Source organism: Carassius gibelio, chromosome B11 (assembly GCF_023724105.1).
Source record: "Carassius gibelio isolate Cgi1373 ecotype wild population from Czech Republic chromosome B11, carGib1.2-hapl.c, whole genome shotgun sequence".
NCBI classification, from domain to species: domain Eukaryota; kingdom Metazoa; phylum Chordata; class Actinopteri; order Cypriniformes; family Cyprinidae; genus Carassius; species Carassius gibelio.
Genome location: NC_068406.1, coordinates 2,822,073 through 2,848,236, shown reverse-complemented (window position 1 = coordinate 2,848,236; position 26,164 = coordinate 2,822,073). Strand labels below are relative to the sequence as shown.

Genomic DNA, 26,164 nt, shown 5'->3' with positions numbered 1-26,164 from the left:
AACAAAGCAGATACAAGAGGGTCCTCACACCTCGGTGCTCGGGCCCTAAATATAGCTGCAAGCAGCGATGGCTGGCTCAAGCCACCAATGCCATAACCCCCCCGTGGCATCAGGTAAACTGTGCCCAGCGGGCACATGCATTCACAATATCCCTCTGGCAGTGAGGTTTTAAAGGATACGGCAGTTAAAGGGTTAATCCGAATCATCTAGACTTTAAAATCACATTCACAGAACAATATATATATATATATATATATATATATATATATATATGTATATGTATATGTATATGTATATGTAAATATATGTATATATATATATATATATATATATATATATATATATATATATATATATATATATATATAACTTTAGTAACACTGTACAATAAGATTTTATTTATAAACATTATGTTAACATGAACAATATTTATATAGCATTCATTCATGTCAGTTAATATTCCAAACTTAAACATGAAAACATTGTTTTATTGTGACTTTTTTCCAAGTACATTTTACCAATTCCAAACCATATCAATCTTAATAACTACCATTATTTTTTATTTAATCATTTATGAGTGCTATACAATAGTCCAGGAAAGCTGGAAGAGAAAAACTCCTTGGGCCCTATCTTGCACCCAGCGCAATTGACTTTGTACACCGACGCATGTGTCATTCCTATTTTGCACCTGCGCAAAGCGCGCTTTTCCCTCCACAGAAGAACGTCGCTAAACTAGTGAATGAACTTGCGCTCCCTGGGCGGTTCAGCGCAAAAAAGGAGGCTTGTTCCGGCGCAAACAATCCCTGGTGCTATTTTGCTGTTCCATTAAACAATTGCGCCACTGACCAGAAAAAACCTAGTCTAAAGTCAAACGCGTTGTTCATTATGCTGTTTTAAGGGCGCATGCTTGACCATAATGTATAGCGTGCACAACGCGCATACACTTTGCTCATGTAATCTACACAGATGCAACAGTTATTTTTGCAAATCATAAATTGTTACACTAAAAAAATATTAACACATGAGATGACGGAAATCATGACGCTATTTTGGGTGGGTTTCTCCCATCCTCATACAACACAACTTCTCTGTCTTTCACTGCTCTTACAAGAACATCAGTCTCCTCGGCTGTGAACCGCTCCTGGCGTGCGCCTGGTAAATACGCCATAATAGCAATCCATAATGGAACTTGCGCACCTGCTTTTAAAGGGAATGTTGGATGACGCTCTGATTGGTTTATTTCACGTTACGCCCAAACCACACCTATGAATAATGAAGCTACTTCAGACCAACCCATTTTAGATTTGCGCCGGGCGCAAGAGCCATTTATCCCGCCGGGAAAATAGCAACAGCGCCGAGACCCGCCCACAAAGTTACTTGCGCTTCGCGCTTTGACACTTGCGTTTCAGATCGTTTAAATAGGGCCCTTATATTCATGTGTGCAGAATTATTAGGCATGTTTTCTTTTACAGATGAAATGCGCTAAAATAGAGTTTTAACTCAAACTGTAAGGTCGAAAATTATGAAATACCCATGAGAAATATCAAACACAAATGCAATACAGAAATTGATAAGTTAAGACTTGACCATTGTACAAAAAATGCTGACTGGGTCATGAGGTCAGAAAAGAAGAAGAAAAAAGCAGGTCAAGAAGAACTGACAACACACACACACACACACACACATTACCCACAGTGACAGTGGGACTGAGTGACATCAGATGTATGATAGTTTTTTAATTTTCTATCATCCATATAGTGTTGTATAGTCATGAAACTATGCATATTTCCTCAGAATGACTTGTCTTCTATGTGTACATTTTTTTTTAAGTGTTTAGAAGCTGCACTTTAAAAAAATAAAAAGACATTTACTGGTTCCTTTTTTACCATTATTTCAAAAAATCACCACGACAAAACCATTCAAGCTATCCAAAATTCATTCACACCTGTTGTGTAAGATTAATTCTTTAAACAGTGGTAAAAGAGGATGTGGTGCTGAACCTTCAAGAGTCACTCAAAACGTATCTGTCCATAAAGCCTATAAAGAATTATTCTTAATATACAGTTCACAATACTTCAGCTTGTTATTCTAATTAAGTGAGGGTCACTTTATCAGTAAAATACATACAATTCATATTATTTTTTTGAAAGATTTCTATAAATGATTTAAATTATACTCGTTTCTACAATAATTATTTAAAAGTAATCCTATAGCTCCCTCTGGTGGCCATTATTGGTACTAAGAATTGCAAGCTTGATTTATAAGTTATGATAGTTTTAATTTTATGCTGGCTCTTGAAAATGATAAAGCTTTGAAACTTACTGTGCTTCCTTCAAATGATGACTTCTACTTATATAAAAAATTATGAAGAGTTAGAATGAAACATTTTAAAGATATAGTAAAATAACTATTGTATTTTTTATGTTACTTTAATAAATCTCTATGGCAACACCATTTAAGCTATCCTAAACCCATTCACAATTTCAGTATATTGGCATCATGTTGAAAAAGGAGTATGGAGTAGTATGAGGAGGAGTATGAATTCATTTACAGGCTGATTTTTTCATAAATCCACAATAAAATTTCTGATTTCTGTATCAATCTGTGTTGTTGTTTGTTTATTTTTATCTTTTATTTTTCATAGGAAGATAACTGACCCTTTACTCTCCTTTTTAATAAATGTGCTTATAAACCAAGGACAAGCTATTTATAGCTGTATTTATAAACTGCTTACTACTGACTATTAATATTGGGACAAGGCTTTATAAAGCATGAACTGACTATTTACTAATGAGTGCAGTTATTATAAAATGTTATCAATGCATTTGCTAATGTTAACAAATTAGACATTATTTTACAGTTATCAAATCCTTAAATGACTCATAAGCATTTGTGAAAGTTCTGCTTGCATTACAGCTTAGTATTGATCTGTGAGCTGAACAGATTTACTGTTACATCCATGAGATTTTGTAAATTCAAATAAATATAATGTTACAGGATGTCATAGGTCAGTATCAAATGAGTTTGAAATTATTATTTGCAGCACAAATAAGGTTTTTTTTAGGATTTTTAAAAATCCCTAAAACTGTCAGAAAAAGGATAAGGCCTAAGCTATTTATATGTGAGTGGCTAAATTTATTTTTGTTTTTATAATTGTAATACACAAACTATGAAATTATACAAAATGTATAAAAAGGTAAATAAATAAATACGCACACATTAAAAAAGCAGCCAAGTCGAATGAGTTTCCTTTTTTATATAGATTAAAATTGAAGACAGAAGCAGCTGGTATATGCGGTCACTTAATATTCAAATCCAGTAGATCCACTTCAGATTTATTTCTCAACAGTTTATGTTCACGTGGCTGTTTTCGTTTATATTCGCCAAGCTATTTTGAAATAATCTTGTCCGTGATGTGTTCGTTCGTACGACGAAAGGCAGAAACCTGCAGCTCAAGAGAAATGTTATTCTGCCAGTCGCGCTTTCAAATAGTCTTGCACACTTAAACAGGTCACGAACACCTGCATTTAGCTCTTGTTGTGTTATAATCGGTGTATTGTGTGCATTGGTGGCAATATTTTATTTAAAAAAGCTCTTATACAAGAATAAATTCGTTTGTTTTCAGCTCGTAACACTATCTAGTGTTACTAGCTGATCAGAGCGGTGATTTCAGATAGGCAGCCGCAAATATTTAATTTTTACACAAACAGTTCAAAAACATCTGAATTTAGCTCTTGGTGTGTTTTAATTGGTGAATTGTGTAATATCGCTGCAATATTTTATTTGTAAAAGCTATAAAACAAGAATAAACTCGTTTTTTCTGAGCTCGTCATTCCACACGCTCATGCTCAGAGCGGTGATTCATCTCTCGTGTTTCTCACGTATCACTGACCATACATCAATTATTAATGAGCCCTGACCCGGTAATAATCAGATATGTTGGTTTAGCTTGTCAGTGTGAATTAAATCTAAGTATTTATTTGTATTTTAACCAATTTCAAAGTGAAAGTAAAAGTCCGGGAATTGAACCTGTAGGGGCGCTATTTCTCTCAGACAATGGAAGTCTGAAGCACATATACTCAAACAGAGGGACAGAGTGAGATGAGATGTCTGGCAGTTTTTTTAATTTTCTGTTATCCATACAGTGTTGTAAAGTTGTGAAACTATCCATATTTACTCAGAATGACTTTTTTTCTGTATGAAAAAAGGTTTTGAAGTGTTTGGAATTTAAAAATGCAGGACAATTAATAATTCCATTTTTACTGTCATTTAAAAAAATCACCAAGACAAAACCGTTCAAGCTATCCAAAATCCATTGGCAATTTAAGTTGTTTAAAATGTTTTGGCATCATGTAGACAAAGTTTGGTGTGTATAGTGTTGCTCTCCTCTGAGCAGTATGCATTAATTCACAGCTAAATGTAAAAAAAAAAATCCACATTCAAATCAAAATAGCTGACTTCCTGTTGATCGTAGCTGATGACTGTGAATTAGAAAGTTGTCCGTCTTGATAAGAACAATTTATGTACCAAGTTTTGTGTCTGTAGCTAAAACTAACCCCCCCCACTTTTGACAAATGGTGGCGCTATAGAGTGCCTCCTTCACGCCCTTTTAAAAGCTTTTGCCATTGTCTAGCTATCACTAATACTGATATGTGTTTTGAGTTTCATGTAAATCTGAGGTTGTTGTCTGCCTCAAACTCACCATAACAGAACATTCAAGTTTGACACGTTGCCATGGCAACAATATATAAGATATCAATATCCCCACAACAGATTTACATCGGCCGTGTTTTGTCATTATTCTGATGAAGTTTGAAGTAAATCGAGTAAAAATAAGATGCTGAATTCAAAGCATTTGGAAAATGACACAGTTCCTGCTGCCAGTTGGTGGCGCTATAACGTTGACTCTTAATAGTCACATATATTCGATCGGTATCATACATCGAACAAACCGATGAAGTTTGATCAAACTCAGGCAATGTATGTGGATGTTATTAGGCATTTCCTGTTTCTCACTTTTTGCCCTAATTTCAACGCCTCGCCACGGGCAAACCGTTCCAGATATCAAAAATCCCCTCGCAATTTTTCATCCCCAATGTCTTGAGATCATGATAACCGAGTTTCTTGGCGAACGGGTTGAAAACCTCAGAGAAGTATTTCAAATTCCAGAGCATGCTTTTTTTAAACAGCCCTGAATAGCTGACTTCCTGTTGGGCGGAGCCTATGACATAAAGTGTGAAAGTTGTTCGGCTCAATGAGATCTATAAGTGTACTGAGTTTCATATAAATATATGCAAGTGTGTGTGAGCTATGGTTCATGATTTCTGACTGTGTTCCAGGGGGCGCTTTAGAGTCCCTGTGCCACGCCCGGGTCCCAGCCTCTGCAGCGTCCTGATGGCCGCAGATTCCAATGTGTGTGCCAATTTTCATGAGTTTTTGAGCATGTTAAGGCCCCCAAAAACCCCCGGAAGGTTTAATAAAAAATAAAAAAAATAATAAGAAATAGCTGCAAGCAGCGATGGCGGGCTCAAGCCACCAATGCCATCGCCACCCCGGTGGCATCAGGTAAACTGTGCCCAGCGGGCACATGCATTCACAATATCCCTCTGGCTGTGAGGTTTTAAGGGATATGGCAGTTAAAGGGTTAATCCGAATCATCTAGACTTTAAAATCACATTCACAGAACAATATATATATATAACTTTAGTAACACTTTACAATAAGATTCCATTTATAAACATTAAGTTAACATGAACAATATTTATATAACAATCATTCAACATTGTTTTGTTGTGATTTTTTTCCAAGCACATTTTACCAATTCCAAACCATATCAATCTTAATAACTACCATTATTTTTTATTTAATCATTTATGAGTGCTATACAATAGTCCAGGAAAGCTGGAAGAGAAAAACAGGTCAAGAAGAACTGACAAAAAGAATTGCTAAATAATTAGGAATTAATATGAAGATAAATTTTTAGTCAATTCTGCAAGACAGACTTTTCAGGAAAGGAGGTGGAATAAAAATGAGCTCCTAAATCTTAATCCCGGATTCTGGAAGATATATTCCTCAAACCATCGGACAAGAGGAGGTGGTGCTGGTCCTTAACGAGTCACTCTAATCTGTTCATAAAGCCTATATATAAAGCCTTAATATATAGTATTTCACAATACTTCATGGTATTCTAATTAAATCATTTTTTGGAATCTTAGATCTCTCAGAACCTGACACCGAGTAATTCTGAGACTCCAGGAAAGTGGCAGTTCTGTAAAATGTTGGCGCTGGAGACTAAATGCTCCCTGATAGTTTCACACCTAATTCACTTAACACACACACAAACACACGCACACACACACACACACACACACACACTACCCACAGTGACAGAGGGACAGAGTGACATCAGATGTATGATAGTTTTTTAGTTTTCTATCATCCATATAGTGTTGTATAGTCATGAAACTATGCATATTTCCTCAGAATGACTTGTCTTCTATGTGTAATTTTTTTTTAAGTGTTTAGAAGCTGCACTTTAAAAAAATAAAAGACATTTACTGGTTACTTTTTTACTGTTATTTCAAAAAATCACCACGACAAAACCATTCAAGCTATCCAAAATTAATTTGCATCTGTTCTGTAAGATAAATTCTTTAAACAGTGGTAAAAGAGGATGTGGTGCTGATCCTTCAAGAGTCACTCAAAACGTGTCTGTCCATAAAGCCTATAAAGAATTATTCTTAATATACAGTTCACAATACTTCAGCTTGTTATTCTAATTAAGTGAGGGTCATTTTATCAGTAAAATACATAAAATTCATATTATTTTTCTTTGAAAGATTTCTATAAATGATTTAAATCATACTTGTTTCTACAATAATAATGTAAAAGTAATCCTATACCTCCATCTGGTGGCCATTATTGGTACTAAGAATTGCAAGCTTCATTTATAAGTTATGATAGTTTTAATTTTATGCTGGCTCTTGAAAATGATAAAGCTATGAAACTTACTGTGCTTCCTTCAAATGATGACTTCTACGTATATAAAAAATTATGAAGAGTTTGGAATGAAAAAATTTAAAGATATAGTAAAATAACTATTGTATTTTTTATGTTACTTTAATACATCGCTATGGCCACACCATTTAAGCTATCCTAAACCCATTCACAATTTAACATCTCAGTATATTGGCTTCATGTTAAAAAAAGTTTGGTGTGAAATACTTGTGTCTTCTTGGAGGAGTATGAAATCATTTACAGGCTGATTTTATCATAAATCCACAATAGAATTTCTGAGTTCTGTATCAATCTGTGTTGTTGTTTGTTTATTTTTATTTTTTTATTTTTCATAGGAAGATAACTGATCCTTTACTCTTCTTCTTAATAAATGTGATTATAAACCAAAAACAAGCTATTTATAGCTGTGTTTATAAACTGCTTACTACTGACTATTAATATTGGGACAAGGCTTTATAAAGCATGAACTGACTATTTACTTTTTGAGTTTGAAATTATTATTTGCACCACAAATAAGGTTTTTTAGGATTTTTAAAAATCCCTAAAACTGTCAGAAAAGGATAAGGCCTATTTCTATGTGAGTGGCTACATTTATTTGTTTTTATAACTATAATGCATAAACTATGAAATTATACAAAATGTATAAAAAAGTACAACAGCAATTGTTTTCCAATGTTTTTTATTAATTAATTATTATAATTTTTATTTGGGATTTACATTTAAAAAAATTAGCCTACTGCAATCATTCTAAACAGCTTGAATAAAACCTGTTAATATTTATTATAGACCACTGTAACTGTGTATAATCTAACAAACAAGTTTATTATGAAAATAAAAGTGTGTACAGAAGATAAATTGGACGATAAAGAAATTGCTAACAATAGTATAATAGAGCATGTTTTATGTTTTTAGGCGTTTAGATGCAGAAATGGACAAATAAAATGTAAAATAAAATGTAATTGATTTAATTAAATATAGATTAATTCTTGTTAGAGCAAAATAATAAATAAATACGTACACACATTAAAAAAGCAGCCAAGATGAATGAATTTCATTTTTTATATAGATTAAAATTTAAGACAGAAGCAGCTGGTATACGCGGTCACTTAATATTCAAATCCAGTAGATCCACTTCAGATATATTTCTCAACAGTTTATGTTCACGTGGCTGTTTTCGTTTATAGTCGCCTATATAGTCACTATTATGTGTTTTGAAATAATCTTGTCCGTGATGTGTTCGTTCGTACGACGAAAGGCAGAATCCTGCAGCTCGAGAGATATATGTTATTCTGCCAGTCGCGCTTTCAAATAGTCTTGCAGACTTAAACGGGTCACAAACACCTGCATTTAGCTCTTGTAGTGTTACAATGGGTTTATTGTGTGCATTTGTGGTAATATGTTATTTAAAAAAGCTCTTAAACAAGAATAAGTTCGTTTGTTTTGAGCTCGACACTGTACGCGCTGATCGGAGGCGTGATTTCAGATAGGCAGCCACAAATATTTCATTTTCACACAAACAGTTCAAAAACATCTAAATGTAGCTCTTGGTGTGTTCTAATTGGTTGATTGTGTGATATCGCTGTAATAATTTATTTTTAAAAGCTTTAAAACAGGAATAAATTCGTTTTTTCTGAGCTCTTTACTCCAGACGCTCATGGTCACATCGGTGATTCATTTCTCCTATTTCTCACATATCTCTGGCCATAAATTATTTATCCATGAGCCCTGAACCGGTAATAATCAGATATGTTGGTTTAGCTTGTCAGTGTGAATTAAGTATTTATTTGTATTTTTAACCGATTTAAAAGTGAAAGTAAAAGTCCGGTAATTGCACCTGTAGGGGCGCAATTTCTCTCAGACAATGGAAGTCTAAGCACACACACTCAAACAGAGGGACAGAGTGAGATGAGATGTCTGACAGTTTTTTAATTTTCTGTTATCCATACAGTGTTGTAAAGTCGTTAAACTATCCATATTTACTCAGAATGACTTTTTCTCTGTATGAAAAAAGGTTTTGAAGTGTTTGGAATTTAAAAATGCAGGACAATTAATAATTTCATTTTTACTGTCATTTAAAAAAATCACCACAACAAAACCGTTCAAGCTATCCAAAATCCATTGGCAATTTAAGTTGTTTAAAATGTTTTGGCATCATGTAGACAAAGTTTGGTGTGTATAGTGTTACTCTCCTCTGAGCAGTATGCATTAATTCACAGCTAAATGTAAAAAAAAAATCCACATTCAAATCAAAATAGCTGACTTCCTGTTGATCGTAGCTGATGACTGTGAATTAGAAAGTTGTCCGTCTTGATAAGAACAATTTATGTACCAAGTTTGGTGTCTGTAGCTAAAACTAACCCCCCCACTTTTGACAAAAGGTGGCGCTATAGAGTGCCTCATTCACGCCCTTTTAAAAGCTTTTGCCATTGTCTAGCTATCACTAATACTGATATGTGTTTTGAGTTTCATGTAAATCTGAGCTTGTTGTCTGCCTCAAACTCACCATAACAGAACATTCAAGTTTGACACGTTGCCATGGCAACACTATATCAGATATCAATATCCCCACAACAGATTTACATCGGCCGTGTTTTGTCATTATTCTGATGAAGTTTTAAGTAAATCGAGTAAAAATAAGATGCTGAATTCAAAGCATTTGGAAAATGACACACTTCCTGCTGCCAGTTGGTGGCGCTATAACGTTGACTCTTAATAGTCACATATATACAATCAGTATCATACATCGAACAAACCCATGAAGTTTGATCAAATTCAGGAAATGTATGTGGATGTTATTAGACATTTCCTGTTCCTCATTTCTCTCCATAAGTTCCACACCTCGCCACGGGCAAACCGTTCGAGATATCAAAAATCCCCTCGCAATTTTTCATCCACAATGTCTTGAGATCATGTTCACCGAGTTTCGTGGCGAACGGGCTGAAAACCTCAGAGGAGTATTTCAAATTCCAGAGCATGCTTTTTTTAAACAGCCCTGAATAGCTGACTTCCTGTTGGGCGGAGCCTATGACATAAAGCGCGAAAGTTGTTCAGCTCAATGAGATCTACAAGTGTACTGAGTTTCATATAAATATATGCAAGTGTGTGTGAGCTATGGTTCAAGATTTCTGACTGTGTTCCAGGGGGCGCTGTAGAGCCCCTGTGCCACGCCCGGGTCCCAGCCTCTGCGGCTTCCTGATGGCCGCAGATTCCAATGTGTGTGCCAATTTTCAAGAGTTTTTGAGCATGTTAAGGCCCCCAAAAACCCCCGGAAGGTTTAATAAAAAATAAAAAAAATAATAAGAAGAATAATCCTTAGAAGAACAATAGGGCTCTTCGCCCCTTCGGGCTTGAGCCCTAATAATAATAAAAAACAAAGCAGATACAAGAGGGTCCTCGCACCCCGGTGCTCGGGCCCTAATTAAAGCTGCAAGCAGCGATGAACGGGCCCTCGCACCCTGGCTCACCAGCAGCGAGTGGCTTTAGTTAATAGGTGAACGGTGAGAAATATGCGTTTAAACTCATAAATATGAGCAGAATATATCAATATTTATTCCATATATGTGCCAATCTTCCTGTTGCCAGCAGGTGGCGCAATCATTATAATGGAATATTGGCCTTCAGATGTGTTCAGGGCAGGACTTTTATCGAACATGTGAGGTTTGGGGAGGATTGGACATTTCATGCCTGAGTTACAACAACATCCTATTTCATGGCGAAACATCGAAATTTGTCAGGCCGCCATGGACACGCCCTTTAACGAAACCTCAAGATCTTCGCAATTTAAGATTGCAAAAGGCTTTAGATTACACTGACCAAGTTTGGTGTTGATCTGAATAAATCTCTAGGAGGAGTTCCTTAAAGTACAACCCCTGAAAATGGCCAAAACAACACTAATTTTACAGAGAAAATTCGAAATAACTGACTTCCTGTTGGGATTCGGATTTCGTACCAAGAGACTTTTTCGTAGATATTGGTGTGTTACATGTGTGTACCAATTTTTGTACATGTACGTGAAACATAGCTTGAAGCGCACTCTGTTTAAAGTGTATACGCACTCCGTTGAATGTGTATAGGTGGCGCTATCGAGCCATTTTGCCACACTCGATGGAATATTGGCCTTCAGATCTGTTTAGGCCAGGACCCTTATCACACAAGTGAAGTTTGGGCAAGATCGGACATTTTATGCCTGAGTTATAGCATCTTTTATTCCCATGGCGAGACATCGAACTTCATCACGGCGCCATGGACACACATTTTAACAAAAACTCAAGATCTTCACAACTAAACATCACACAGGTCTTTAGATTAGACTGACCACAAAAATGACATTGATGTCATAAAATTTCTAGGAGTAGTTTGGCGCAGTGTAAAATATGTAACTTCCTGTTGCCAATAGGTGGCGCTATAACTATAACTGAATATTGGCATGTAGATCTGTTCAGGTCAAGAGTCTTATCCAACATGTGAAGTTTGGGGCAGATTGGACATTGTATGTGTGAGTTATAGCAACTTCATTTTTCTTGGCGAATCATCGAAATTCGCCAGGCCGCCACGGACACGCCCTTCAACAAAAACTCAAGATCTTCGCAATTTAACATCGCAAAGGCCTTTAGATTAGGCATACCAAATTTGGTGTTGAATTGAAGAACTCTCTAGGAGGAGTTCGTTAAAATACAACACATGGAAATGACCAAAATTACACAAAATATGCTCATAATATTAAAAATAACCGACTTCCTGTTGGGTTTAGAATTTCGGTCCAAGAGTCTTTTTTGTAGGTATTGGTGTGTTACATATGTGTGCCAATTTTCGTGCATGTACGTGAAACATAGCTGGAAGGCTGTTGATTTTCTTGGTATAGGTGGCGCTGTCGAGCCATTTTGCCACACCCTCTTCTGAATCCTATATTTGACGAAAATTTTCACTAGGTTTGACGCGTGTGCAAAGTTTCATGACTTTTTGAGCATGTTAAAGCCCTCAAAAATGCGATTCATTCGGGAGAAGAAGAAGAAGAAGAAGAATTAAAGCTGCAAGCAGCGATGAACGGGCCCTCGCACCCGGGCTCACCGCCATCGTGTTGCTTTAGTAAAAAGGTGAACGTTGAGAAAAATGCATTTAATGTCCTAAATATAAGTGGAATATATCAAAGTATATCCCATATATGTGCCAATCTTACCGTTGCCAGCAGGTGGCGCTATCATTATAATGGAATATTGGCCTTCAGATGTGTTCAGGACAGGACTCTTATCGAACATGTGAAGTTTGGGGAAGATTGAACATTTTATGCTTGAGTTACAACAACTTCTCTTGCTGTGGCAAGACATCAAATTTTGTCATGGCGCCATGGAAACGGCCATTAACAAAAACTCAAGATCTCCAAAAGTTAACATTGCACAGGCCTTCAGATTAGACTGACCACAAAATATATGTTAATCTCAAAAAAATTATAGGAGTAGTTTGTCGCAGCGTAAAACATGTCACTTCCTGTTGCCAATAGGTGGCGCTATGACTATAACTGAAAGTGGGCATGTAGATCTATTAAGGGCAGAAGTTTTATCTAACATGTGAAGTTTGGGGCAGATTGGACATTGTATGTCTGAGTTACAGCAACTTCCTTTTTCATGGCGAAACATCGAAATTTGTCAGGCCACCATGGACACGCCCTTTAACGAAATCTAAAGATCTTCGCAATTTAACATCGCAAAGGGCTTAAGATTACACTGACCAGGTTTGGTGTTGATCTGAATAAATCTCTAGGAGGAGTTCGTTAAAGTACAACCCCTGAAAATGGCAAAAACAACGCCAATATTGCAGAGAAAATTCTAAATAACCGACTTCCTGTTGGGATTCGGATTTCGTACCAAGATACTTTTTTGTAGGTATTGGTGTGTTACATGTGTATACCGATTTTTGTACATGTACGTGAAACATAGCTCGAGGCGCACTCTGTTGAAAGTGTATAGGTGGCACTATCGAGCCATTTTGCCACACCTGATGGAATTTTGGCCTTCAGATGTGTTCAGGCCAGGACTCTTATCACACATGTGAAGTTTGGGGAAGATCAGACATTTTATGCCTGAGTTATAACATCTTTTATTCCCATGGCGAGACATCGAAATTCGTGACGGCGCCATGGACACGCCTTTTAACGAAAACTCAAGATCTTCACAACTTAACATCGCACAGGGCTTTAGATTAGACTGACCACAAAAAATACATTGATGTCATAAAATTTCTAGGAGTAGTTCATCGCAGTGTAAAATATGTCACTTCCTGTTGCCAATAGGTGGCGCTATGACTATAACTGAATATGGGCATGTCAATCTGTTCAGGTCAGGAGTCTCATCAAACATGTGAAGTTTGGGGCAGATTGGTCATTGTATGTCTGAGTTATAGCAACTTCCTGTTTCATGGCGAATCATCGAAATTCGCCATGCCGCCACGGACACGCCCATTAACGAAAACTCAAAAGCTTCGCAATTTAACATCGCAAAGGCCTTCAGATTAGGCATACCAAATTTGGTGTTGATCTGAATGAATCTCTAGGAGGAGTTCGTTAAAATACAACGCATGGAAATGACAAAAATGACACAAAATTTGCTCATAATATTAGTAATAACCGACTTCCTGTTGGGTTTTGGATTTTGCTCCAAGAGACTTTTTTGTAGATATTGGAGAGTTACATGTGTATACCGATTTTCATACATGTACATGAAACGTAGCTCGAGGCGCACACCGTTGAACGTGTATAGGTGGCGCTGTTGAGCCATTTTGCCACACCCGCTTCTGAAACCCATATCAGACGTAAATTTTCGCCAGTTCTGAGGTGTGTGCAAAGTTTCATGACTTTTCGAGCATGTTTAGGCCCTCAAAAATGCGATTCATTTTGGAGAAGAATAATAATAATAATAATAATAATAATAATAATAATAATAATAATAAACGGAGCAATTCCAAGAGGGTCCTCACACCATCGGTGCTCGGGCCCTAATAATAATAATAATAATAATAATAATAATAATTAAAGCTGAAAGCAGCGATGAACGGGCCCTCGCACCCGGGCTCACCGGCAGCGAGTGGCTTTAGTTAATAGGTGAACGGTGAGAAATATGCGTTTAAACTCATAAATATAAGTAGAATATATCAATGTTTATTCCATATATGTGCCAATCTTCCTGTTGCCAGCAGGTGGCGCTATCATTATAATGGAATATTGGCCTTCAGATGTGTTCAGGGCAGGACTTTTATCGAACATGTGAAGTTTGGGGAGGATTGGACATTTTATGCCTGAGTTACAGCAACTTCCTTTTTCATGGCGAAACATCGAAATTTGTCAGGCCACCATGGACCCGCCCTTTAACGAAACCTCAAGTCCTTCGCAATTTATTATCGCAAAGGGCTTAAGATTACACTGACCAAGTTTGGTGTTGATCTGAATAAATCTCTAGGAGGAGTTCGTTAAAGTACAACCCCTGAAAATGGCAAAAACAACACCAATTTTGAAAGGAAAATTCAAAATAACCGACTTCCTGTTGGGATCCAGATATCGTACCAAAAGACTTTTTTGTAGGTATTGGAGTGTTACATGTGTGTACCGATTTTTGTACATGTACGTGAAACATAGCTCGAGGCGCACTCCATTGAAAGTGTATAGGTGGCGCTATAGAGCCATTCTGCCACACCCGGTGGAATATTGGCCTGCAGATCTGTTCAGGCCAGGACTCTTATCACACATGTGCAGTTTGGGGAAGATCGGACATTTTATGCCTGAGTTATAACATCTTTTATTCCCATGGCGAGACATCGAACTTTGTGATGGCGCCATGGACACGCCTTTTAACGAAAACTCAAGATCTTCACAACTGAACATCGCACAGGCCTTTAGATTAGACTGACCACATAAAATACATTGATGTCATAAAATTTCTGGGACTAGTTCATCGCAGTGTGAAATATGTCACTTCCTGTTGCCAATAGGTGGCGCTATGACTATAACTGAATATGGGCATGTCAATCTGTTCAGGTCAGGAGTCTCATCAAACAAGTGAAGTTTGGGGCAGATTGGTCATTGTATGTCTGAGTTATAGCAACTTCCTGTTTCATGGCGAATCATCGAAATTCGCCAGGCCGCCACGGACACGCCCTTCGATGAAAACTCAAAATCTTCGCAATTTAACATCGCAAAGGCCTTTAGATTAGGCATACCAAACTTGGTGTTGATCTGAATAAGTCTCTAGGAGGAGTTCGTTAAAATACAATGCATGGAAATGACCAAAATTACACAAAATATGCTCATAATATTAAAAATAACCGACTTCCTGTTGGGCACATGCATTCACAATATCCCTCAGGCAGTGAGGTTTTAAAGGATAGAGGGGAGCGTAGAGGGGAGCGTGCATTTGCAGTGGCTGGGCCACGACTCTGGAATACCCTGCCTTTAGAGATCAGACTGGCCCCTTCCTTGTCTATTTTTAAATCTTTGCTAAAAACTTTTTTATTTTCCTTAGTGTACTGACTACTGTGTTATGCTACATTTTGAAATGGGTGGTTTTAAATTTTTTGTCTGGTCTATTTTTATGTATGTGTAATATTCTTGCTCTTATGTTAAAGCACTTTGGTCAGCCAGGAGGCTGTTGTAAATGCGCTATACAAATAAATTGAACTTGAACTTGAACTTGAACTTGATATGGCAGTTAAAGGGTTAATCCGAATCATCTAGACTTTAAAATCACATTCACAGAACAATATATATATATATATATATATATATATATATATATATATATATATATATATATAACTTTAGTAACACTTTACAATAAGATTTCATTTATAAACATTATGTTAACATGAACAATATTTATATAGCATTCATTCATGTCAGTTAATATTCCAAACTTAAACATTAAAACATTGTTTTATTGTGATTTTTTTCCAAGCACATTTTACCAATTCCAAACCATATCAATCTTAATAACTACCATTATTTTTTATTTAATCATTTATTAGTGCTATACAATAGTCCAGGAAAGCTGGAAGAGAAAAACAGGTCAAGAAGAACTGACAAAAGAATTGCAAAAGAATTAGGAATTAATGTGAAGATTAATTTTTAGTCAATTCTGCAAGACAGACTTTCAGGAAAGGAGGTGGAATAAAAATGAGCTCCTAAATCTTAATCCCGGATTCTGGAAGATATATTCCTCAAACCATCAAACAAGAGGAGGTGGTGCTGGTCCTTCACGAGTCAGTCTAATCTGTTCATTAAGCCTATATATAAAGTCTTAATATATAGTATTTCACAATACTTCATGGTATTCTAATTAAATATTTTTTTGGAATCTTAGATCTCTCAGAACCTGACACATTGTAATTCTGAGACTCCAGGAAAGTGGCAGTTCTGTAAAATGTTGGCGCTGGAGACTAAATGCTCACTGATAGTTTCACACCTAATTCACTTAAAACACACACAAACACACACACACAGTGACAGAGGGACAGAGTGACATCAGATGTATGTTTTTTAATTTTCTGTCATCCATATAATGTTGTATAGTCATGAAACTATGCATATTTCCTCAGAATGACTTGTCTTCTATGTGTACATTTTTTTGAAGTGTTTAGAAGCTGCACTTTTTTTTACTGGTTCCTTTTTTACTATTATTTCAAAAAATCACCACGACAAAACCATTCAAGCTATCCAAAATTCATTCACACCTGTTCTGTAAGATTAATTCTTTAAACAGTGGTAAAAGAGGATGTGGTGCTGAACCTTCAAGAGTCACTTAAAACGTATCTGTCCATAAAGCCTATTAAGAATTATTCTTAATATACAGTTCACAATACTTCAGCTTGTTATTCTAATTAAGTGAGGGTCATTTTATCAGTAAAATTCCTAAAATACATATTATTTTATTTGAAAGATTTCTATAAATTATTTAAATCATACTCGTTTCTACAATAATTATTTAAAAGTAATCTTATAGCTCCCTCTGGTGGCCATTATAGGTACTAAGAATTGCAAGCTTGATTTATAAGTTATGATAGTTTTAATTTTATGCTGGCTCTTGAAAATGATAAAGCTATGAAACTTACTGTGCTTCCTTCAAATGAGGACTTCTACTTATATAAAAAATTATGAAGAGTTAGAATGAAAAATTTTAAAGATATAGTAAAATAACTATTGTATTTTTTATGTTACTTTAATAAATCTCTATGGCAACACCATTTAAGCTATCCTAAACCCATTCACAATTTAACATCTCAGTATATTGGCATCATGTTGAAAAAGGAGTATGGAGTAGTATGAGGAGGAGTATGAATTCATTTACAGGCTGATTTTATCATAAATCCACAATAAAATTTCTGAGTTCTGTATCAATCTGTGTTGTTGTTTGTTTATTTTTATCTTTTATTTTTCATAGGAAGATAACTGACCCTTTACTCTCCTTTTTAATAAATGTGCTTATAAACCAAGGACAAGCTATTTATTGCTGTATTTATAAACTGCTTACTACTGACTATTAATATTGGGACAAGGCTTTATAAAGCATGAACTGACTATTTACTAATGAGTGCAGTTATTATAAAGTGTTATCAATGCATTTGCTAATGTTAACAAATTAGACATTATTTTACAGTGTTATCAAATCCTTAAATGACTCATAAGCATTTGTGAAAGTTCTGCTTGCATTACAGCTTAGTATTGATCTGTGAGCTGAACAGATTTACTGTTACATCTATGAGATTATGTAAATTCAAATAAATATAATGTCACAGGATGTCATAGGTCAGTATCAAATGAGTTTGAAATTATTATTTGCAGCACAAATAAGTTTTTTTTTTTAGGATTTTTAAAAATCCCTAAAACTGTCAGAAAAAGGTTAAGGCCTAAGCTATTTCTATGTGAGTGGCTAAATTTATTTTTGTTTTTATAATTGTAATACACAAACTATGAAATTATAAAAAATGTATAAAAAGGTAAATAAATAAATACGCACACATTAAAAAAGCAGCCAAGTCGAATGAGTTTCCTTTTTTATATAGATTAAAATTGAAGACAGAAGCAAGTGGTAAATGTGGTCACTTTAATATTCAAATCCAGTAGATCCAGTTTATGTTCACGTGGCTGTTTTCGTTTATATTCGCCAAGCTATTATGTATTTTGAAATAATCTTGTCCGTGATGTGTTCGTTCGTACGACGAAAGACAGAATCCTGCAGCTCGAGAGATATATGTTATTCTGCCAGTCGCGCTTTCAAATAGTCTTGCACACTTAAACGGGTCACAAACACCTGCATTTAGCTCTTGTAGTGTTACAATGGGTTTATTGTGTGCATTTGTGGTAATATTTTATTTAAAAAAGCTCTTAAACAAGAATAAATTCGTTTGTTTTGAGCTCGACACTGTACGCGCTGATCGGAGGCGGTGATTTCAGATAGGCAGCCACAAATATTTCATTTTCACACAAACAGTTCAAAAACATCTGAATTTAGCTCTTGGTGTGTTCTAATTGGTTGATTGTGTGATATCGCTGTAATAATTTATTTTTAAAAGCTTTAAAACAGGAATAAATTCGTTTTCTCTGAGCTCTTTACTCCAGACGCTCGTGATCACAGCGGTGATTCATCTCTCCTATTTCTCACGTATCTCTGGCCAGAAATAATTTATCCATGAGCCCTGAACCGGTAATAATCAGATATGTTGGTTTAGCTTGTCAGTGTGAATTAAATCTAAGTATTTATTTGTATTTTTAACCGATTTAAAAGTGAAAGTAAAAGTCCGGGAATTGAACCTGTAGGGGCGCTATTTCTCTCAGACAATGGAAGTCTAAGCACATATACTCAAACTGAGGGACAGAGTGAGATGAGATGTTTGACAGTTTTTTAATTTTCTGTTATCCATACAGTGTTGTAAAGCCGTGAAACTATGCATATTTCCTCAGAATTACTTATTTATCTGTATGAAAAAAATCTTTGACGAGTTTGGAAGCTGCAATTTAAAAATACAATAATGATTCCCTTTGTAAGGTCATTTAAAAAAATCACCACAGCAAAACCATTCAAGCTATCCAAAATCCATTCACAATTTAAGTTCCTATCAGAAATACTGATGTGTGTTCAGAGTTTTGTGAAATTCTAAGTATGTCATTTGCCTCAAAATCACCTGAGAAGTATTCCAGTTTGACATGTTGCCACGCCAACAATTTTTTAGATATCAATATCCCCCTTGCAGATTTATATCGGCTGTGTTTTAACATTATGCTGATGAAGTTTGAAGCAAATCGAGTAATAATAAGATGCTGAATTCAAATCATATTGAAAATGTCACACTTCCTTCTGCCAGTTGGTGGCGCTATAACTTTGATTCCTAATAGTCACATATATGCGATCGACATCATACAACGAATAATCTGATGAAGTTTGATTGAAATCAGGAAATGTATGTGGATGGTATTAGACACTTCCTGTTTCTCATTTCTCGCCATAATTTCAACGCCTCACCACGAGCAAACCGTTCGAGATATCAAAAATCCCCTGGCAATTTTTCATCCCCAGTGTCTTGAGATCATGTTGACCGAGTTTGGCGGCAATCGAGTAAAAAACCAATGACAAGTATTTCAAATTCCAGAGCATGCGCTTTTTACATAACTCTAAATAGCTGACTTCCTGTTGGGTGGAGCCTATGACATGCAATACGAAAGTTGTTCGGCACGATGAGATCTATATGTCTACTGAGTTTCATATGAATATGTGCAAGTATGTGTGAGCTATACATCAACATTTCTGACTGTGTTCCAGGGGGCGCCGTAGAGCCCCTGTGCCACGCCCGGGTCCCAGCCTCTGCAGGCTCCTAAAGGCCACAGATTCCAAAGTGTGCGCAAATTTTCAAGAGTTTTTGAGTATGTTAAGGACCCCAAAAGCCCCCACAACTTTGACGAAAAATTTGAATACTAAACCCTAAATAGCCAACTTCCTGTTGGGCGGAGCCTATGATATGTAATACAAAAGTTGTTTGGATTGATGAGATTTATATGTGTACCGAGTTTCATACGTCTACGAGTAAGAATGTATGATATATGGCCCTCCATATTCCAGGGGGCGCTGTAGAGCCCCTGTGCCACGCCCGTGTATCAGTCTCTGCCCGGCCCTAATGGCCGCAGGTTCCAATCTGTGTGCCAATTTTCAAGACTTTTTAAGCACGTTAAGGGCCCCAAAAGCCCCCGAGACGTTGAAAAAAAAAAAAAAATAATAATAATAATAATAAATATAGCTGCAAGCAGCGATGGCGGGCTCAAGCCACCAGTGCCATCGCCACCCCGGTGGCATCAGGTAAACTGTGCCCAGCGGGCACATGCATTCACAATATCCCTCTGGCAGTGAGGTTTTAAAGGATATGGCAGTTAAAGGGTTAATCCGAATCATCTAGACTTTAAAATCACATTCACAGAACAATATATATGTATAACTTTAGTAACACTTTACAATAAGATTCCATTCATAAACATTATGTTGACATGAACAATATTTATATAGCATTCATTCACGTCAGTTAATATTCCAAACTTAAACATTAAAACATTGTTTTATTGTGATTTTTTTCCAAGCACATTTTACCAATTCCTAACCATATAAATCTTAATAACTACCATTATTTTTTATTTAATCATTTATGAGTGCTATACAATAGTCCAGGAAAGCTGGAAGAGAAAAACTCCTTATATTCATGTGTGCAGAATTATTAGGCATGTTTTCTTTTACAGATGAAATGCGCTAAAATAGACTTTTAACTCAAACTGTAAGGTCGAAAATTATGAAATACCCATGAGAAATATCAAACACAAATGCAATACAGAAATGGATAAGTTAAGACTTGACCATTGTACAAAAAATACTGACTGGGTCATGAGGTCAGAAAAGAAGAAGAAAAAAGCAGGTCAAGAAGAACTGACAAAAAGAATTGCAAAATAATTAGTAATTAATGTGAAGATTAATTTTTAGTCAATTCTGCAAGACAGACTTTCAGGAAAGGAGGTGGAATAAAAATGAGCTCCTAAATCTTAATCCTGGATTCTGGAAGATATATTCCTCAAACCATCGAACAAGAGGAGGTGGTGCTGGTCCTTCACGAGTCACTCTAATCTGTTCATAAAGCCTATATATAAAGCCTTAATATATAGTATTTCACAATACTTCATGGTATTCTAATTAAATCATTTTTTGGAATCTTAAGTCTCTCAGAGCCTGACACCGAGTAATTCTGGAGACTCCAGGAAAGTGGCAGTTCTGTAAAATGTTGGCGCTGGAGACTAAATGCACCCTGATAGTTTCACACCTAATTCACTTAACACACACACACACACATTACCCACAGTGACAGTGGGACTGAGTGACATCAGATGTATGATAGTTTTTTTTAATTTTCTATCATCCATACAGTGTTGTATAGTCATGAAACTATGGTCATGAGACCAGTCATTCTGAGGAAATATGCCTCAGAATGACTGGTCTTCTATGTGTACATTTTTTTTTTTTTTTAAGTGTTTAGAAGCTGCACTTTAAAAAAATAAAAAGACATTTACTGGTTCCTTTTTTACTATTATTTCAAAAAATCATCACGGCAAAACCATTCAAGCTATCCAAAATTCATTCACACCTATTCTGTAAGATTAATTCTTTAAACAGTGGTAAAAGAGGATGTGGTGCTGAACCTTCAAGAGTCACTCAAAACGTTATCTGTCCATAAAGCCTATAAAGAATTATTCTTAATATACAGTTCAAAATACTTCAGCTTGTTATTCTAATTAAGTGAGGGTCATTTTATCAGTTAAATATATACAATTCATTTTTTTTTAAAGATTTCTATAAATGATTTAAATCATACTCGTTTCTACAATAATTATTTAAAAGTAATCCTATAGATCCCTCTGGTGGCCATTATAGGTACTAAGAATTGCAAGCTTGATTTATAAGTTATGATAGTTTAAATTTTATGCTGGCTCTTGAAAGTGATAAAGCTATGAAACTTACTGTGCTTCCTTCAAATGAGGACTTCTACTTATATAAAAAATTATGAAGATTTAGAATGAAAAATTGTAAAGATATAGTAAAATAACTATTGTATTTTTTTTATGTTACTTTAATAAATCTCTATGGCAACACCATTTAAGCTATCCTAAACCCATTCACAATTTAACATCTCAGTATATAGGCATAATGTTGAAAAAGGAGTATGGAGTAGTATGAGTAGGAGTATGAATTCATTTGCAGGCTTTATCATAAATCCACAATAACATTTCTGAGTTCTGTATCAATCTGTGTTGTTGTTTGTTTATTTTTATCTTTTATTTTTCATAGGAAGATAACTTACTCTCATTTTTAATAAATGTGCTTATAAACCAAGGACAAGCTATTTATAGCTGTATTTATAAACTGCTTACTACTGACTATTGATATTGGGACAAGGCTTTATAAAGCATGAACTGACTATTTAATAATGAGTGCAGTTATTATAAAGTGTTATCAATGAATTTGCTAATGTTAACAAATTAGACATTATTTTACAGTGTTATCAAATCCTTAAATGACTCATAAGCATTTGTGAAAGTTCTGCTTGCATTACAGCTTAGTATTGATCTGTGAGCTGAACAGATTTACTGTTACATCCATGAGATTATGTAAATTAAAATAAATATAATGTCACAGGATGTCATAGGTCAGTATCAAATGAGTTTGAAATTATTATTTGCAGCACAAATAAGGTTTTTTTAGGATTTTTAAAAATCCCTAAAACTGTCAGAAAAAGGTTAAGGCCTAAGCTATTTCTATGTGAGTGGCTAATTTTATTTTTGTTTTTATAATTGTAATACACAAACTATGAAATTATACAAAATGTATAAAAAGATAAATAAATAAATACGCACACATTAAAAAAGCAGCCAAGTCGAATGAATTTCCTTTTTTATATAGATTAAAATTGAAGACAGAAGCAAGTGGTAAATGTGGTCACTTTAATATTCAAATCCAGTAGATCCAGTTTATGTTCACGTGGCTGTTTTCGTTTATATTCGCCAAGCTATTATGTATTTTGAAATAATCTTGTCCGTGATGTGTTCGTTCGTACGACGAAAGACAGAAACCTGCAGCTCAAGAGATATGTTATTCTGCCAGTCGCGCTTTCAAATAGTCTTGCACACTTAAACGGGTCACAAACACCTGCATTTAGCTCTTGTAGTGTTACAATGGGTTTATTGTGTGCATTTGTGGTAATATTTTATTTAAAAAAGCTCTTAAACAAGAATAAATTCGTTTGTTTTGAGCTCGACACTGTACGCGCTGATCGGAGCGGTGATTTCAGATAGGCAAGCCACAAATATTTCATTTTCACACAAACAGTTCAAAAACATCTGAATTTAGCTCTTGGTGTGTTCTAATTGGTTGATTGTGTGATATCGCTGTAATAATTTATTTTTAAAAGCTTTAAAACAGGAATAAATTCGTTTTCTCTGAGCTCTTTACTCCAGACGCTCGTGATCACAGCGGTGATTCATCTCTCCTATTTCTCACGTATCTCTGGCCAGAAATAATTTATCCATGAGCCCTGAACCGGTAATAATCAGATATGTTGGTTTAGCTTGTCCGTGTGAATTAAATCTAAGTATTTGTTTGTATTTTTAACCGATTTAAAAGTGAAAGTAAAAGTCCGGGAATTGAACCTGTAGGGGCGCTATTTCTCTCAGACAATGGAAGTCTAAGCACATATACTCAAACAGAGGGACAGAGTGAGATGAGATGTCTGACAGTTTTTTAGTTTTCTGTTATCCATACAGTGTTGTAAAGTCGTGAAACTATGCATATTTCCTCAGAATGACTTTTTCATCTGTATGAAAAAATTATTTGACGTGTTTGGAAGCTGCAATTTAAAAATACAATAATGATTCCCTTTGTAAGGTCATTTAAAAAAATCACCACGGCAAAACCATTCAAGCTATCCAAAATCCATTCACAATTTAAGTTCCTATCAGAAATACTGATGTGTGTTCAGAGTTTTGTGAAATTCTAAGTATGTTATTTGCCTCAAAATCACCTGAGAAGTATTCCAGTTTGACATGTTGCCACGCCAACAATTTTTTAGATATCAATATCCCCCTTGCAGATTTATATCGGCTGTGTTTTAACATTATTCTGATGAAGTTTGAAGCAAATCGAGTAATAATAAGATGCTGAATTCAAATCATTTTGAAAATGACACACTTCCTTCTGCCAGTTGGTGGCGCTATAACTTTGACTCCTAATAGTCACATATATGCGATCGACATCATACAACGAATAATCTGATGAAGTTTGATTAAAATCAGGAAATGTATGTGGACGGTATTAGACACTTCCTGTTTCTCATTTCTCGCCATAATTTCAACGCCTCGCTATGAGCAAACCGTTCGAGATATCAAAAATCCCCTGGCAATTTTTCATCCCCAGTGTCTTGAGATCATGTTGACCGAGTTTGGCGGCAATCGAGAAAAAAACCTATGACAAGTATTTCAAATTCCAGAGCATGTGCTTTTTACATAACTCTAAATAGCTGACTTCCTGATGGGCGGAGCCTATGACATGCAATACGACAGTTGTTCGGCACGATGAGATCTATATGTGTACTGAGTTTCATATGAATATGTGCAAGTATGTGTGAGCTATACATCAACATTTCTGACTGTGTTCCAGGGGGCGCCGTAGAGCCCCTGTGCCACGCCCGGGTACCAGCCTCTGCAGGCTCCTAAAGGCCACAGATTCCAAAGTGTGCGCAAATTTTCAAGAGTTTTTGAGTATGTTAAGGACCCCAAAAGCCCCCACAACTTTGACGAAAAATTTGAATACTAAACCCTAAATAGCCAACTTCCTGTTGGGCAGAGCCTATGATATGCAATACAAAAGTTGTTTGGATTGATGAGATTTATATGTGTACCGAGTTTCATACGTCTACGAGCAAGAATGTATGATATATGGCCCTCCATATTCCAGGGGGCGCTGTAGAGCCCCTGTGCCACGCCCGTGTATCAGTCTCTGCCCGGCCCTAATGGCCGCAGGTTCCAATCTGTGTGCCAATTTTCAAGACTTTTTAAGCACCTTAAGGGCCCCAAAAGCCCCCGAGACGTTGGAAAAAAAAAAAAATAATAATAATAATAATAAAAAATAATCCTAAGGAAAACAATAGGCCTCTCGCCCTTTGGGCTTGAGCCCTAATAAAAAATAATCCTAAGGAAAACAATAGGCCTCTCGCCCTTTGGGCTTGAGCCCTAATAATAATAAACAAAGCAGATACAAGAGGGTCCTCGCACCTCGGTGCTCGGGCCCTAATTAAAGCTGCAAGCAGCGATGAACGGGCCCTCGCACCCGGGCTCACCGCCATCGTGTGGCTTTAATAAAAAAGTGAACGTTGAGAAATATGCATTTAATGTCCTAAATATAAGTGGAATATATCAAACTATATCCCATATATGTTCCAATCTTACCGTTGCCAGCAGGTGGAGCTATCATTATAATGGAATATTGGCCTTCAGATGTGTTCAGGCCAGGACTCTTATCAAACATGTGAAGTTTGAGGAAGATTGAACATTTTATGCTTGAATTACAACAACTTCTCTTGCTGTGGCAAGACATCATTTTTTGTCATGGCGCCATGGAAACGCCCTTTAACAAAAACTCAAGATCTCCAAAAGTTAACATTGCACAGGCCTTTAGATTAGACTGACCACAAAATATATGTTAATCTCAAAAAAATTATAGGAGTAGTTTGTCGCAGCGTAAAACATGTCACTTCCTGTTACCAATAGGTGGCGCTATGACTATAACTGAATGTGGGCATGGAGATCTGTTAAGGGCAGAAGTTTTATCTAACATGTGAAGTTTGGGGCAGATTGGACATTCTATGTCTGAGTTACAGCAACTTCCTTTTTCATGGCGAAACATCGAAATTTGTCAGGCCCCCATGGACACGCCCTTTAACGAAATCTAAAGATCTTCGCAATTTAACAACGCAAAGGGCTTAAGATTACACTGACCAGGTTTGGTGTTGATCTGAATAAATCTCTAGGAGGAGTTCGTTAAAGTACAACCCCTGAAAATGGCAAAAACAACGCCAATTTTGCAGAGAA

General features: G+C 35.9%; 1 long non-coding RNA gene across 1 annotated transcript; it reads left to right on the top strand.

Moving 5' to 3' along the window:
* Window positions 1-396: 396 nt before the first annotated feature.
* On the top strand, window positions 397-24,830 carry LOC127968104 (uncharacterized). The gene is made up of 3 exons (XR_008155893.1): window positions 397-3,196; window positions 17,995-19,043; window positions 23,964-24,830. It is a non-coding gene; the product is annotated as an uncharacterized LOC127968104 (long non-coding RNA).
* The last annotated feature ends 1,334 nt before the right edge of the window (window positions 24,831-26,164 follow it).